This window comes from Mytilus edulis, chromosome 9 (genome assembly GCF_963676685.1).
Source record: "Mytilus edulis chromosome 9, xbMytEdul2.2, whole genome shotgun sequence".
Classification (NCBI taxonomy): Eukaryota; Metazoa; Mollusca; class Bivalvia; order Mytilida; family Mytilidae; genus Mytilus; species Mytilus edulis.
In genome coordinates, this window is record NC_092352.1 from 29,077,006 (window position 1) to 29,095,174 (window position 18,169).

The 18,169-nt window shown below is 31.2% G+C and overlaps 1 long non-coding RNA gene across 1 annotated transcript; it reads left to right on the plus strand.

Annotated features, from left to right (window-relative positions):
- Positions 1–2,453: 2,453 nt before the first annotated feature.
- On the plus strand, positions 2,454–5,223 carry LOC139488017 (uncharacterized). The gene is made up of 3 exons (XR_011655912.1): positions 2,454–2,646; positions 2,959–3,068; positions 5,103–5,223. It is a non-coding gene; the product is annotated as an uncharacterized lncRNA (long non-coding RNA).
- Positions 5,224–18,169: the final 12,946 nt, after the last annotated feature.

The window sequence follows — 18,169 nt, forward strand, 5'->3', positions numbered from 1 at the left end:
ACGATCTAAATTTATTTTAAATCGCGGTGAGCTTGGTGCAATCTTGGTCTAGATGGACTGGGGCTTAAACGTGATGTCTTGAAAATGAAAAATTACAAATTGAAGGCTTTTATGTTACCTCTACGATTCAAATTTGGATAAAATCATACCAAAACGGCGAGTTTGAGCTCAGTATTGCTTTATTTGTGATAGTCATCATACTATTGTAGTAATTGAACATTTGTTGATCTAATAAATTAAAAATGTCTGGTCTCTCCTTAGTTACGACTGTCAACTGTAGATTTGACTGTAAGTTTTATCAAAATAAAAAAAAGTTACATAAAAAATAAATTCATCCATATCACAACAAATGAAAGATCTGGAAAACAAAAGTATTAAAATAAAGACTCTTATATGGGTTTTCTTGATCTTTGTTTTTTTTCTGAAAATTTCTTTCCAATAAACTACCAATTACAGAATCCATTAACGGTCCATTCTATCGACAAAAAATAAACAGAAATGATATTCAAAAATTATTGTTATGCGCAAGTCTTTGATTGAGTATACAAAGAGGAAATCTGTCATTTTGTTTTTGCCTAAAAAAACTAGTGGAATCACCAATTTAGTTATTTTCAGAAAAGATGACATTAAATATAGAACTATTAACAACACCAAATTAATACAAGTATCGTGTATCTGTTTATAACTGTTTAACATTCGCAAGCAGTTTACACAATATAAATAAAAGAATTACAAAATGTTATGTAAATGATGTTTCCTAAGTGCCGAGTTCGTATGAGGAAATAATTCAGATATACTTCATTAGAATACGTTTTTTAAATATCAATTCATTCAGCAAAAATGAAGAATGCAATGAAGCTATATATTTTGATTAATATAATCTCAACATCTGGTAAGTTATGCACTTCATTATTACCTTTAATTTTAATGAAGATTGCTTCGAGTTCAAGAAGCAGACACAGTTGCATTAATATTTATGCATTTTTTATCTATTTTGAATTAATTTATACCAGGAAATGATTTATTACTCGATTGATATTCGTTTAACGTCCAGTAGGTGAAATAACTGAAAACAACAATTTTTAAATTACGTTCATAATCTTCATATTATATGTGTACACACGCACCAAAAGTGTAAAAAAAAACCGCCAATAATAATAAAAAACGAAACATTAAATTTAGTTATCTATAATTTGGGATAACAGATATATATATATATATATAAATAGTTTTGCTCAAATTTTTCGGAACAAACGTGACTTAACTAATTTAAGTATATACTTAGCTGAGGTTAGATAAAAATTAATAGATTAAGAAATTAAAATTGATAGTATAAGCTGGTAGAGAATCAATTAAGGATAAAGATAAGCTAAAAAGATTGATAGGTCATGGACCTCCTTTTCCAGATATTTGAGATTTAAAATATGGCGGAAAAAGGCTGAGTCCGACTTTTACCTTATATGTGCATTGGTATAACTTGGGTCTCAAAACAAAAGAAAGAAAATCAAGAATCTTCTAAAACTTTGGTAAATGACCTTTCATGAGCTATTAAGTCTTTTATGAAAAAATAAATGGGTGTTATGGGGCAATATATTTTACATTGTATTTTATGGAAAAACACCAAGGAGTCCACAAATTTGACACAAATTCAAAAACCTCACCTAAGTACATTCTAAAGGAGGCTCGCGGGTACATGTATAAGATTTTTAGAAAAAAAATTAAACATTTATTTTTCATTACGAATTGTATTTATTACCTTTAGTTTTGAACAGCAGTATACTACTGTTGCCTTTATTTAGTAGTTGTTACTTTAACATATGGTACAAAAATCATTCCAAAAAATCAATACGTGTTGGCCCAGGTTACTTTTAAAGTGTAGATATCATTGAAAAAGCTTCAAATTATCTCCTTTTGGTGCAAAAATGCCATTTTTTGGCATTAAAATTGAAATATATTTTTTTAACTCATCGGTGACCTATAATTTTTTATTGTTGTTTTCAAATAAGCTGTACATAAACTAAACAATTGTAAAATTTAAGCGATTTCTGTAATTTAGTTCTTTTTTTATTTCGATGTTGCCGCTATTTCTTTTATTAGTTCAACAGAAAAAAGGGACATTAACAAAATGTTTGCTTCTTTCGAAGGCAGATTGTGAGCGTAAATGAACGATGACCCTATTTTTTTATTTCATTTTTCTATTAAGTATAAGATAAAGTTCATTTATAGAAAAATATAGCGAAATCCTATTTTAAATTTAAAAAAAATGATTTAGACCCGCGAGCCCCCTTAATAAGAAAAAAGTTAAATTTCAGCCTGTAAAATTAAAGTTACCGGAATCTGTATCTCATAAAGCAGGTAAATGTTTTGGTTAATTGTTAAGTTATGGACAGTAATTCAATGTACAAATCATGGTTGTGTAATCTGAACATTATCTTTTATATTTTTTGTTACTAGGATGTTCAGTCTTCATTGGATTCCCAGAAAGTAACTGGACAACGAGTTCCCATGTGTGCACACCGCCATTGATAGAACAGATAAACATCTCTACCATATTTAATAACTCATCGAATTACATGGTTTATAAAAATGTAGAAAAAGCTTGGACAGGAACCGTAATTAAATACACAAAATGGGCTGCCTTTATAGGTATATTCCGTGTTTGAAATATATCTGTAGTATTTATCATTAAAAGATAATGCTGAACATAAAAATAATTTTTATTAAATCCGAAAAAAATTAAGCAATTGGGTTTAAAAAAAAAAGAATACTTTGTTAAACAGTTTCATTGTATAATCAAATATTTTCTACTAATTTTTTTATCAGCAGTACTCCCTCCCTCTGTTCTATTTTACAACTGCTTTTATTGTTCCGGTCCGAAAATGCATTTTTTTGCAAAGACAGTTTGATATAAAATATTGCAAGAAAGCAGATGAATCAATTTAATGCTTTATTTTACAGGGTGTGGCAAAAGTCTTTCGCCTTTAGATTCGGGGATAAGTGTACATACGGTTGAGGATTGTTTAAAACATTGCTCTGAATATCCAGTTGCTACCTCCTTTGTTATTAAGGTATGATTTTAAATTCAAACACCAGAAGGTAAAAGAATAGTCTTCTCCAGCTTAGTTGTGTTGTGCTGCACAGTATTTGTTCGATTCTTGGTATCCTTTTTATTTATCATTAACCAATATGGTATCTTTGCAATCACACCAGGTTATTTTATCTAGGGAATATGGTAGTCACAAGTTATCAAGTTCATGTTATATGTCGTTGCCATGATCAAATTTAAGAAAAAATAATGTTCAAATCATGATTTGCTATGAAAGGGGCACTAGCTACGAGATATGAAAAAATCTAAAATGGGATGGGTTGTTTTTGTAAACAGTTATCAAAGGTACCAGGATTATAACTTAATACGCCAGACGCGCGTTTCGTCTACATAAGACTCATCAGTGACGCTCAGATCAAAATATTCATAAAGCCAAAAAGGTGAAAAGTTGAAGAGCATTGAGGACCCAAAATTCCAAAAAGTTGTGCCAAATACAGTGTAAAATAATTAATGAAAGTGAAATAGTGTTATAATAATTCGCTTTTAGCGTCCAGTTTTGATCAATTTTGTCAAGATAAGCTAAGAAATATTACTGATGAATTATTAACTTTCAAGTATATAATTCGACCTCATTTGATCCGTATTCATGTGAACGTCAATTTAAACCTTTAGCTAGAGATGGATAACGCACGAATCGTACGTGTTGAGTTTAAAGGAAAAGAATGTCGACAGTGAAAGTGTAATGCACGAGTTCGTTTATATTTCTATGTATATTTATGTTTTTATCGCTTATTGACGATCGAAGAACTCCGGAGATCAACTCGATAAATAATAAGATGGCGTCTATACTTAGATATACACGAAATGAAGTTACATACCATCGAGCCAATGTCCTGTAAATTGTGAATTTTTTACCTGTTTAAATATGGATATATGTTTTTGTGCTATAAATGAAACATGAAGATTTGGGTCACATAGATGAACATTAATTTGATAGCTAGTGCTCCTTTAAAGAAATCAATTGAAATGAAGATAAATCATTGTTTAAAATATAAGAATAAATATCCGGATTGGTTTTGAATAAATTGTTAAATCTTTAGTTAATTTGACAATAAAACGTCTATCTTTTGTTTTAGTTATTATTTTATTCAATTCTTTAAAAGTGGTATCTGCTATTTATTGTTTTATGGCTTTACAATGTTTTTATTTTTTTTCTTTCATAACCAATCGTGTTGAAATCTATTTTTGACATTAAGACATTAAAAAAAAGATCTATTAATAAAGGCAATAACAGTATACCACTGTTGAAAAGTCATAAATCGACTGATAGAAAACATATCCTGGTTACAAACTAAACTGAGGGAAACATGTCAATTATTCAAAGAGAAAAACAACAGATACACTGAAGTGCAACAAAAACAAACTACAATGCAACACACACAGAAACGAACTAAAAGATAACAAAATCCATTTTCCTGATTTGGTACGGGATAATTTGGAAAATGTATTTCTATCCATTTGATAGGTTAAGCCTTTTTCAACTGATTTTTGTAGTTCGTTTTTATGTTGAAACTGTTACACCAATGTCCCGTGTTAGGGATTCCACTAACATGTATAACCCCGCCACATTCTTTATGAATATGCCTGTCCCAAGTCAGGAGCCTGTTATCGTTCACTTTTTGTACATGAATAAGGTCGTTAGCTTTCTCGTTTGAATTGTTTTACATTGGCATTTCGAGCCTTAATGGTTGACTATGCGCTTTGCTCATTGTTGAAGGTCATACGGTGACCTATAATTGTTAGTTTCCGTGTCATTGTGGTATATTTTGGAGATTTGTCTCATTGGCAATCATACCACATCTTCTTTTTTATATTGAACCTGGCTTAGTGGCAAGCAAAACCTAGCACTTTCATAGCAATGTTAAATATACCACCAAATGACACCAGTACATGACAGGATGCAGTACATATTAAAACAAGAACATTCAAGACAGAGTATTCTCTTCTTCATTGTATATATTATAAAAATGTATTACTAAGATTCTGTTCCTTTCAGAGCTCTAGATGCTACTGCCTTAACAATAAACCCGAAACTAGTGGTACCTGCAGAACAAGCTGTACTAATGCCAGGGACACTCCTTGTAGTTCCGATCGTTCAGCTCTTGTGTTTAAATTTGTTAAAGGTAAACATTTGTATTATTGTAGATATTTTTGTTTTAATTTTCAACATTTTTGCCTGGAAAAGAGGGACAATAGACAACAGAGGGACAGTTAAACTCATAGATAGATTATAAACTTACAACGCCTTTGAAAAAGAAAAAGACAAACAGATAACTGATAGTACACAAGACACAATATAGAAAACTAAAGACTAAGCAATACGAACCCCATCAAAACTGATTGACCTCAGGTGCTCCGGAAGGATAAGCAAATTCTTCTTCACATGTGGCACCCATCGTATTGCTCATATTATTGCAAACCCGATGAATTGTCTAATTCGTTAGGTCATGAAAAGGGGAGAGGATTGTTGTTACGACATAAGGAACATATCCAATATCATCTGTGAAACGGTTATTCTAAAAAGGTCAACCAACTGATGATAGCGTCCGTAAAATTTACGAAGGGATGATTTCAACTTCACCATTTAGAAAAACCTACAAGATAATTGAAAAGAAATTTATGTTGTTTTTCAAAGGCAACTTTTTTTTATTTGCAGATTTAAAAAACATTAAACCAGCTAATACGTATATTGAAAAAGAATGTATCACAACAACCAAAGAGAAAAGCAAGTTTATTATCCGTGACTGCAATGAAAAAAACTTATTTGGATGTAAAAATACGTCATGTAAGTTTACAAAGACTCTGGCCTTTGTTTGCTTGTATTATTTTTAATCTTAGTTTCTTGTGTACAATTTGGAGTTTAGTATGGCATACTGAACTAGTATATATATTTGTTTAGTGGTCAGCTGAAGGACGCCTCCGGGTGCGTGAATTTCTCTCTGCATTGAAGACCTGTTGGTGACCTTCTGATGTTGTCTGCTCTATGGTCGGGTTGTTGTCTCTTTGACACATTCACCATTTCTATTCTCAATTTTATTAATCTATTATTAACCGTGGTCACATAGGTCTCATATGTCCAAGAGTTTGATAGTTATAGGTTTTCAATATTTTTGTGAATGTTTCTGATAAAAGTATATCAAGAAAATCGTTCGAACGCAGCTTTGACAATACTTTGTATTTCCCTTTGTCATACAGCTACTTGTGTTTTCGTCAATTAAAGTAGATTTGGCTGTCAAATATTTGGTTTAGACAAATCCTGATGATGGTATTAAAACAACTTCAGACGCGACAAATAAAGTTTACGTATACGAAAAGTAGTAAGATATTATCATTAGTAAAGTAGCTTGTCAAAGTAACAATTTTATGATAAATGTGTCATTATATTATTTGTATGTGCGTGAAAGAAGTGCAACATTTAACCTCGATTTCTTTAAAAATGAGCAAAATATCTGTAAACAAATGTGTACTGTAAACAGTAGACTTTTAAAAGCATAGTACTGTCCTATGTCCGTCATAAAAAAATTATTTATAAATTACATTCATCGTATCATAATGTGAACGGGGTTGGTAATACAAATGTATTAACGATTTTATTTGTCTTATATTTGCTTATTTATAATTGCATGTGCGTCTGATAGTTTTATAATTATTATTGCAGCTGAGTTGAAATCCAGGTCATGGTATGACTATCAAGAGTATTGTTTGACAAAACATCAAATTTCCGTATTGTATAACACAAATACAATAGGAAACGACGCTTTCGCAGACCACTCTTATTGGACTCCGATTTTTAGGTCACATACCGTAGTTGATGGTAACTTTGTTATATATTTTTTTGCCTTGATTTTGCACATTATCGTCAGATATATTATTTACGTGTTTATAGTTTCCTTTTATCTGTTCATTGTGCAACATGTGTAAAGATGCACTCTAGGCAGTGAAGTCAAATTGATATAAAAACTTACATTACTTGGTGACATTCATCCCCTCGTGCTGGTATATCTTACTTGTTCTTTTTGAAACTATTATTTGATTTAACTATTCAAATCATTCTTAGGAATATTTTCTGACAAGTATTTTTTATTGTTTGTTAATGTTATATCTTCAATTTCCATACAATGTAAATGCTTTACTTTGATTCATCTATTATTGCATATTAAATGTTGGTTGCACATATCCATTTTTGCGAAAAATAAAAAGAGACCTTGAAAAATTAGATTGTTCAGTTCAAAACAGGAATTCTGAAAAAAATAATCATCTGTTTCAAAGATTTAAAAAATAAATATTCCTTAGAAACACAAAACGTCTCAGCTGCTCTTAAACATTTTTAACTGTCGGCACCCATCCCCTTGTTCTAGTCAAGGGAACATTCGGTTATTATAATTATGTTTTATATTTACAGGAATAGTTACAGGAAAAGAAGTATGTCTTACCGTCTCAAAAAAGGAAGCGAAATATTTTATTGTGGAAAATTGTACATCTCAGTTTCCATTTCTATGTTCAGGAGTTCGTAAGTGTTTACTTTTTATTTTTATTTGTTGTCATGCTTGAAATTTTATGTTGATTTTTTTAATAGTTTATCCCTTTTCTTCTTGACACATTTGATGACTCGTAAAACTACACTACTTTGGGTGATAAGTTGATGAACAAAACTCTTTTAACTATTGAAAATAAAGAAGCATTATCTCAAAATCAAGCTTTGTGGTGCGTATATTTCAGTTACAAAATGTAAGAAATACTTTTTCTAGTCGCAGTTTTCATGTCTATAGTTGTGTGTGAGGTCTAAACAATTTTGTGGCAAGTACAAATTATTTGTCAGTAATGTTGTAATATTCACAATAAACATTACCTGTTTCAAGTCTTAGGCTAATAAATTAATTGGTTGATTCAATGTTAGCCATATTTTGACTATTTTATTAATTATGTCTGTTTAGTTCACGCATCATTGTGAATATAACGGAATTTGATGAGACTGTCATCAAAGTAAGAGGTTAGCGTTTTAAACCCAGGTTTAATCCACCATTTTCTACATTTGAAAATGCCTGTACCAAATCAAGAATCAGACAGTTCTTGTCCATTCGTTTTTGATGTTTTGTCATTTGATTTTGCCATGTGATTATGAACTTTCCGATTTGATTTCGGTATTTTTGTGATTTTACTCTTTATTGTCGCTCAGTACTTGTTTTACTGTTTTATGTATGTTTTAGACGAGTTATCAATAATTACATTGCACTTACTTGCAAAAGCTTTTATGTTTTGCAAATACTGAAATTAGTAACACATTTTTTTAAATGAAACGTTTATTGTTTTAAATCATTAAAAAAATATTCTATTATGAATTTGAGGTCTTTGCTCTTTCCGTCTTCATCAAAAATCATAGTGATCTGAAGTGTTTTGCTGTGTTTCTGATCGTTGAATGTTTTCATTGATATTTTAAGTATCTGACAAAATTCAGGAAAAGAGTATAGCATTGCTTGAAGAAAATGATTTTCCATTGGTAAGCTACAGAAGTGTTATTTTTTTCTTTTGATAAAATGTGGAGAACATATATTCTCTAATCGAGTTGGAGACTATTTACACAAAGTAGGAAAAATAAGTTTTAACGTCCTGAGACAGCAAACTAACGATAAAATTTATAACAAATATATCAATGTTTGTTAATAGACAGGTGGCTATGCAATGTGTACATCTTTTCAAGATCTGTCAATAGTGGTTTGATTGGTTTCACATGTTTTTATTTTTCTCTCTCAGTTGTTTTGAGTTTTATTTTCCTTCCACCCTTTCGGTTTGAATATTTTAAAAAATATTTATGAATCGTTTAATAATAGATACTTTTGCAATCTATGAATAATTATCGATTAGAGTATAAAGATATGAAAAATTGCTTATCATATTATTGCATCATTGAAATAGTTCTATATTTATATATACAGATAATTTTTCATCTATGGAAAAGCTAACAGCTTAATGGTGGTAAGGTTTTGTTACTTGCTCGGTCGGTTCTAATTTGACTACAAAAAAATCTATAGGAAACAGGTGAAACTGAAGATTTTGAGGGATTTTCATGAAATAGTTATGTAACTGATTCGGTTGGTGGCTTTTATTTTTGCGCTACTGACCTAAAAGGCCAAGTGAGCTTTTTCACTACTGAGCTTCCGTCGTCATCGTTAGTAATCTGTTTACTTGAAAATATCTTTTCTTCTTAAACTACTCAGCTACACTGACCACGATATTTCTTTGTGTATCTTGCTTTGTCAGATGATCCAACTAGCCAATAAACATAATCGCCAAGCCAAGGTGGAACACAGAAAATAGGGATATAATGTAAATATTAAAATTGTTAATAGAAATGGGGATTATGCAAAAGAGACAACAACTCGACCAAAGAGCTGACAATAGCCGAAGTCTGGAATTATTTCAAAACTGTTAAAAGCACATCTGATAGATGCAAAATTGAACAAAATGAATAAAATTTGTCAGAGGGCTCCTTTAATTACACTTTTAAATACACATATTGATGTTTATTATTTCGTTTGTCATTTGCCAATATGCGAAAAGTTGACGTCTTTACACTAGATCCATATTGGATGTTAGAGGTGTATTGATTTCGTTATTTAGTGGTAGATGCATGATTTTTTTTAATTTACTGTTATTGGTTTTGAACTAGCTTTCAGTTACTACGAGTACTCTTAAATATGTTATAAGGGTCTGTTTTGTTGTTGGGATATACAAGTACCCGGACTCGTCCATTCTGTTATAGCCAAATATGCTGAATGGGCTTTACTCATCATTGAAGGCCGTACGGTGACCTATATCTGTTAATTTCTGTGTCATTTGATCTCTTGTGAAGCATTGTCTCATTGGCAACTATAACAAATCTTCTTTCTTTATATAACTTACAAATATTTTTTGTTTGTTTTCGATTATATCTTGTAAACTAAAGTTTAAAAAGCAATAATGATAGGTAGATATTCGTGGTCAAATATGACACAGATAATCTATCAAAGTCAACCGACTGATGTTGTGTCGGTAGAATTTTTGATGGAATGACTTTACCTTTACCACAACTTCAGTAGTAACCCTTTAAACAGTAACACTTTATCATGAAAAGCATGCTAGGAAACGCAAGCTCTCACACACTGAATCGGGGTTATGTTTAATTCATACGAAGTTTTATGTTTACCTCAATTTTTACCATTCTAGCTTCATCGTGTTTGTCGTAAAAATTTGTTATTTGCTGACCATCTATGTTGATTATCAGATGTAAGTCAAAATGGGATGCATATTTAACTGTGTCTGTGGTGTGTATCTTTCATTTCAATGTCGATTAGATAGATAGGTTAAGTAATTTCACCTAACTTTGAATTTGTTATACTCTATATTGCAGAATGTGGAATTAAAGGATGTTGCTTCCTTCTACTCATTCCTTATTACTCATTAGAAGCCCCCCTGTCTAAAGTTTAACTGTAGGAAAAAGTCTCAAGAAGAAGTTTTGTCCTTAAAAAAGGCCGATTTCTTGTTGAAAAATACTCTCCCTCAAAAACTATATTCAATCAAAACATCACGCATATAAATGAAGTCAGTTTCGGAAAATGTTGTTCGGATTAATCATGGTATACTTTTTACATTTACCAATACCATACAAATTGCGACAAACAAACATAACATACTGGTTGCATTTGAAACCGGTACGGGAACTACGAGAACGTGTGCCGTTAAGGTAACACGATACCGAATGACGTTACGCCATGAGTTATCGTTCCTGACGTTATCGAATAACGTTCACACATATAAGCCAATGCAGCGGGTTTTGTGTGGCATTTTTAACGGTAACTTTCCCTAGATGCAGAGTGCCGAGAGTTTTGATGCAATACGTAGCGGTTATTTGACATAGATTGTTTTATCGTTTTCCGGCAATCATTCTGCTCATTGTTAATCTTTAAAAAGTATTACTTTACTTTTTAAATATTCTGTTTCTTTGATATTTAAGCATCTGCACGCTTTATCTATATATGTTCTTATGCATAACAGACACAGTTTTATCACTTTATTTTTATTCTTGGTATAGATATAGGAAGATGTGGTGTGAGTGCCAATGAGACAACTCTCCATCCAAATAACAATTTATAAAAGTAAACCTTGGTTTATTTTTGCAATAAGTACTTATTCATGATTCGCGCTGTATCCCCATGAAATTTTGTTTTGAAAGTAGAAATCTAATTTATAGCACAGGTATTTGGGGCATGGACCCCCCTTTTTTGGACCTCACTAAAAAAAAAAATTGTTTGGTGTTTTTTTTATTTATTTACAATTTTCTACAATGTATAAACATATATCAAGTCTCAAAAATCCATTGCTAGTCGATTACAATATTTTTTTTACTATCCATACGAGCCCTTCTTTTTTCACTTGGGGCTCGTATGGATAGTAAAAAATTTATTGTAATCGACTAGCAATGGATTGTTGAGACTTGATATATGTTTATACATTGTAGAAAATTGTAAATAAATAAAAAAAAACACCAAATTTTTTTTTTTAAACGACTGAAAGAAAATTAACAAAGTTACCTTTTAGGGCTCTGGGGGCCATATTGCTCGCATACTAGGCGTCGGAAAAGGTCCGAAAAGTTTCTTTCTTAAAATTAGTTTTTAGAACGAGTATACAAGTATATATATACATGTATAGCGTCAGTTAAAATTTTCCCGACCATCATCGCGGATGCCCTGCCTCTATTGCAAAACCTACCTATTGTATTTATTGTTAACTTGTTCTCGTCCTGAGCATGCATGAAATATTTTCCACTGGACGTTAACCAACCAATAATCAAAGCAATTAATCCTACAATTTACACCCGTCACTTGGAACTTTAGTTGTTAAAATTTAAATCATTGCCTCTATTTTTTTCAAAAAATTCGAAAAAGTTTAAACGCAGACCGCGAGGAAGACCAAAATTGAACAGTTACGCAAAACTAAATATCTACGTTACCGCTTGCTCATTTGGGAAGTGGGGTAACATGAGACTTTATTTGTAAAAGTACAAGTACAAATATTTTTTTTTTGTGTGTACATGTACATATTATTTGTACAAAAGTTGGCTGATAGAATGATAAATGGAGATATGTGATATGCAATTTATAAGATAGCAACAGCTGGGCATTTATTAACTGACATCAACACCTTGAAGACATCAAGAAAATCGTAACTAATGCTAATTGGAATAGTATCTTTACACTTCTTATTTGTAGTTTTAGTAAAAGTTGGAAAATTTTGAGTATGTGTAGTATATTTGTCACAGTAACATTTCAGTCTCTTGGTTAATATTAGTTTAAGTCTTTTAAAACTTTTGCTCTTCTCTAGAAAATTCAAACCATTATGAAATATAAGGAGATGCGGTAAAATTTCCAATTAATCAACTTTCCACCAAAGACGAAATGACGGAAATGCTAGCCTTCTTACATTGCTACTACATTTCAGATCTCCAAATTACCATTCCATTATATGAACTGCATATTCAAAAATATGCATTGTCACCAAATTACTTATAGAGCACGTTTCATCATATTGTTTTACATTTGTCCGTTCGACCGTTAATCCCGCACTTAGTATATATAGGGTTAATTAGGCTAATTATTTAGGACTACAGTAGTTTTGCTTCAGCTTTAAAACTATGTACCTGGTGTTACTACTCATATTATAGGTGCGCATATCGTCTGGAGATTCTTTTTTGTTTCATGACAGGTTGCTGGATTAGGCATTTTGATAAAATACAAAGGCACACAGAGTACAGACTCCGGCTTACATCTGATACAGGTTGAATTTCAAGCTGGAACTTTTAAATTTCGCAGTTGTTTTACTTATATAAAGAATGCATATATGATTTCAAGATTTTTTATGTAAATAATTTTTCACAAATGACAGAATGTTGAAATTTGTGAAATTTTGCATACAGTTTGCTAACCCGAATAATTCAGTCCCTCCCCGTAATCGATCTCTCCTACTTACTTAATGTAGTAAGCGGAATATAACGACTGAATTAATTCGGGTTAACAGTTTGCAAGGTTTGTCCGACTTGCTGAGCAAACAAGTAACACATTTACACCACGCAGAGTACACTATACTACATGTATTGTATGTACCAAGTCAAGAATATGACAGCTGTTTATCATTCTTTTGATGTTTTTCAGCTTTTGATTTCGTCATTTGAAAAGGGATTTTTTTCGTTTTGAATTTTTCTTGGAGCTTTGTTATTCTATTTTTTGGAATGTGTATTTTATCATGATTATTATTTTTCCTCATAATTTTCACTAATAACAGAATGTTTAATCTTTTTTGACTGGTACATCAAATGTGTCTTTTATAAACAACTGTTTTCAAAATTGTATTGTATCGTCCCGAACATGCATGAACTATTTGCCACTGAACGTTAAACAACCATCAAACCGAGCAATTAAAAAACAGTTAAATGAATCAAATTTTTTGAAATACTATATTTATGCATCACGGGATGCAGTGATGATACCACCATTGTCTAATATGATGGAGTTAAAAATCAGTAATGATGAATCTCACGTGAAATATTTCATTTAATTTTCACGTAAACTTAACAAAAATCTGAAGGAATTTTTTATGGTTTTAATCAAATTTTAGAACAAAGATATTATTTAAATAATTTTATTTCAAATATTTACGTGAATTTAACGTGTACAAAATTCCGGTGATTTACGCATGAACTATTATCATACGATTCACATGGAACATGTTCACCCAAGTTTCAAGTATATGCTCGTTTGATGTGAAAATCAGACGATATTGATATTAATTCATATGAGTGAAATTCCATGTGCAGGACGAAATAAAATTATATCTTATTCAGTAGAATTTTATATTGCATTACTAGGAACTTTACGACAGTCGACAGGGGAAATGAAAATAAAATATACTCATTCAGATCCCGATACATATTTTTTTCTCCATTTCTCTGAGAAGGAATAACGTTATATTCCGTACACCATAACGTCACACGTTTTTGGTCAAATTCTAGGCCTATCGATCAACTTTGAAGCCATTTATTTCAAAAACAAGGATGGTGACATATGAGTTTCTATACGTGTATGGATTCACTATGCAATCCTTGATATTATGTTAGTTTTTTGTTTTTCTCCGTATATAAGAAAATAGCCATCCATTCGAAAATCTAAAAAGGTAAGCCGAAAAAAAGGCATTTCCCCTATATACCTAAGTAAATTTGTCGCCAAAATTGACGTTTTCTTATGAAAATTACAAAAAAACAAAAATGGTGACCCCCATTTTTTATTACATATTCCGATGTAACTCGATTCAAAGAACACGTATGCCAAAATTTTGGGAAATCGGGAGATATGCCATTCGGTATCGTGTTACCTTAAATAAGTGGAACATATCCTGGTTCAATCAAGATGAAATGTTGTCAAACAAATTATAAGGAAAGAGCCAAATAATTTTTATATTATATAGGTACCAGGGTTATAATTTAGTACGCCAGACGTGCTTTTCGTCTACATAAGACTCATCAGTGAAGCTCATATCGAAATATTTATTAAGCCAAACAAGTACAAAACTGAAGAGCATTGAGGATCAAAATTTCCAAAAAGGTTGTGCAAAATATTTTGTCCTGTGTGTATATGTAAAAAACTCTACTTTGTATTATGAATATAACATAACTTATATATTTTAGAAAAGAGAAATACAGTCAATGTCACTACACATCGCAAAAGATTTCCTCGTTTCATTTTAATTCCTACATCTAGTAAGTCACTTTCCTTGTAACAACTATAATAGCTTAAGGATAATGCATGAAAAAATATCCATTCATTCTGTGAATACAAAATATAACAAAACACAAAAGAAAACGGACAACTCCAACTTATGAATCTTTTTTGTTAAAATTATAAATTACATCTTCTTTGGACATTTACTTACAATTTAATTTTGTGGTTTATAAAATATACACTGTTGTCTAAATATAATATGTGTTCTAACAGAGAGAATTGAAAAAAATAAAATCGAAAATAATAAAGGACACAACATTGACAAGGAAAACAGGCATAATTCTAGCAATTTGATATTTGAAGAAAAACGCTGATCATCTTTAAAAAGTAAAATCACCAAAATACTGAATTCCGAAAAAAGTTTGAAAAGGAAGGTCCCTAATCAAAAGTGGGAAAAAGCTCATACATATCAAACGAATTGATAACGACTGTCATATTCCTGAATTGGAACAGGCATTTTTGTTATGTAAAAAATGTTGGATTAAATCTGGTTTTGAAGCTAGCTAAACCTCTAAGCTGTATGACAGTCACATCAAATTCCATTATATTGACAACGTTGTGTAAACAAAACAAATAGACACAATATGTAGAAATGTCACAAATCGGGATAATACAGCAAATGACCCCCCCCCCCCCCAAAAAAAAAAAAAAACAACAAAACTTGGGTTGATCACAGGTGCTCTGGAAAGGATAGCAGATACTGTTCCACCTGTGGCACCCGTCATGTTGCTCATATTATTACTAAGCCGGTAAATAGTCTTTGTGTACATTTTTACTTAAATCAACTATAACACGACAAAACTCCTAACAAAAATTAAAAAATGCGTTTCCATTATTAAGATCTTTGAGTTCAAAGATATTTATTGCTGTTTTGAAGTAAAATGTGTCTTCAATTGTAGTTGTGGTAGCAGGTATTTTCTTGGTTATTATCCTGATAATAAGTATGGTTATTATCAGTATTAAAGCATTCAGACGGTAAGTATGTAACTATAAAAAAAATGTAGTAGGGTTGCCATCTTCAAATGTAGTCTTGTATACACTGTGGTCTAGTTACTACAATCTTCTAGTGAGTGTATTAAGATTTTTTCTTTCAATTTAACATTTTCTTTTTTTAACGTGTAACTCTTTGAACTAAATATATATATCACATTTTTTTCTCTCACTTAGCTCATTTGTTATTTTGGGAAATTAAACCAAAATAAAACAGCAATGGCTTACTACAAAATTATTTTACAGAATTCGCATTTATCAAGAAAAGTTACAGAAAGTTAATGAAATGTTACCCGGCACCGAATTTTCAAATTACACCGGAATAGAAGATACTAACGTAGATGTACATGATTCAGCATATGAAGAGCTCTCAGACAATGTGTCATCACTGCAAAAAAATATTCACGAAAGGAGAATGGATACATCAGAAGACACGGTTGATTACCAAGGTTATTTGGTACCTGAACAGCACTACCATACTATTCCGGAAGTGGAAGTACATTACGCAGAATCAGACTTAGCACAAAGTAATCCAAACAAAGAAAATGTCGATAGTGATGACTATTTAGAACCTGTAATATGAAATTGTTAGGGTGTTCCGTGGATGATTATATGCATTTGATAACATATCATTGTTACAAATGATCAAATACAGAATCCATTATCATTTAGTTTTGAACACTGACAAACAGCTTTTGGTCAGGTTGACTACCATATATAGATATAATAAATTGATGCTAACAAAAGTTATTTTAAAAAAGATAAGACCTTGATTTCATACTGAAACTTTAAATAAAACAAGTAATCAGTATGCAGGATATTTTAAGCGACAACATATTTATTGATTTTTCTGGTAGGATTTTCAAGAAGCTAGATCATTTAATTTCACATACATGTACATTCTTTTCATTAAAACTCCAATCTTGTATGACTAGTTCATTAATCATATACGGGTGCGTATGGAATTTATATTTTAAGAGCTTGCAGCTGCTACTCAGACCTTGTACAACAATTTAACACCTTTTTGTGTCGGGCCTTCTATAGCTGGCTATACGGTATGAATTATACCCTTTTTGAAGGCCGAATCGTGACCTTAGATTTCAGATATCTTCTTCATTTGAACTCTGGTAGATAATTGTCTAATCACTTTATATTTATAATACCTAAACTAAGCAACAAGCAACCAAAACACCAACAAATATTCTGTTAACTTTCATTACTATTTTGGAAATACCAGGCGAGAAATACCAAAGAGATGTTGATAAAAACTCAAACTAGCAAACAAAACAATATACTGATATATACTAAACGACTAACACTACCCAAAATTCGTAAACCCCTTATCACATTGTCTTTTCATCTTGAAATTGTAGAATCGAACACTTTTTATGATAAAGGATTGACCATATCTAAATAATAAGATGATGTGGTGTGGAACAATGAAAAATGTGACAAATCTTCATAAGAGACAAAATAACATAGAAACTAACAATGATAGGTAACCGCACAGCCTTCGACAATGATCAATAACTAAATATTACCCCCCCCCCCCCCTAACAAAATACGAAAAAAAAACTAACATAAAACAATTCAAATGAAAAGACTAACGGCGTGATGTATGAACAAATCAATAAATAAAATCAAATATGATTAACAGGAAAAATAAACAATCATTAAATTTCTTGCTTTGAAATGGCACATACAGAATCTGACGGCATTAAATATGTTTGCAGCAGTAGCACATTTGACCTAAAATGAAAAATTACGAGGCAGTGCAACATAAGAAAACAAAATAAGAATGAAAAGGTTCAAATCATTAGATCGATACAAATAACTCATCATAGATATCAAGATGAAGATTTTATATTTTCGCCAGACGCGCATTTCGTCTACAAAAGACTCATCATTGACGCTCGAATCAAAAAGAAATAAAGTACGAAGTTGAAGAGCATTGAGGACTAAAAATTCCTGAATGTTTTGCCAAATAAAGCTAAGGTAATCTATTCCTGAGGTAGAAAAACCTTAGTATTTCAAAAACACAGAAGTGCTGACTACTGGGCTGGTGATACCCACGGGGACATAAATCTCCACCAGCAGTGGCATCGACCCAGTTGTTGTCAAAACAACCAACAAAAGCACAAACATAGTACAGATCTAACAAAGGCTCACACTGAATGTTAGTTATTAGCCATTCACAACAATAGACAAGTGACTCTTATAAAATCAGTATAAAAGCGTTCAGATCATTATAAGCATTAAAAATAAC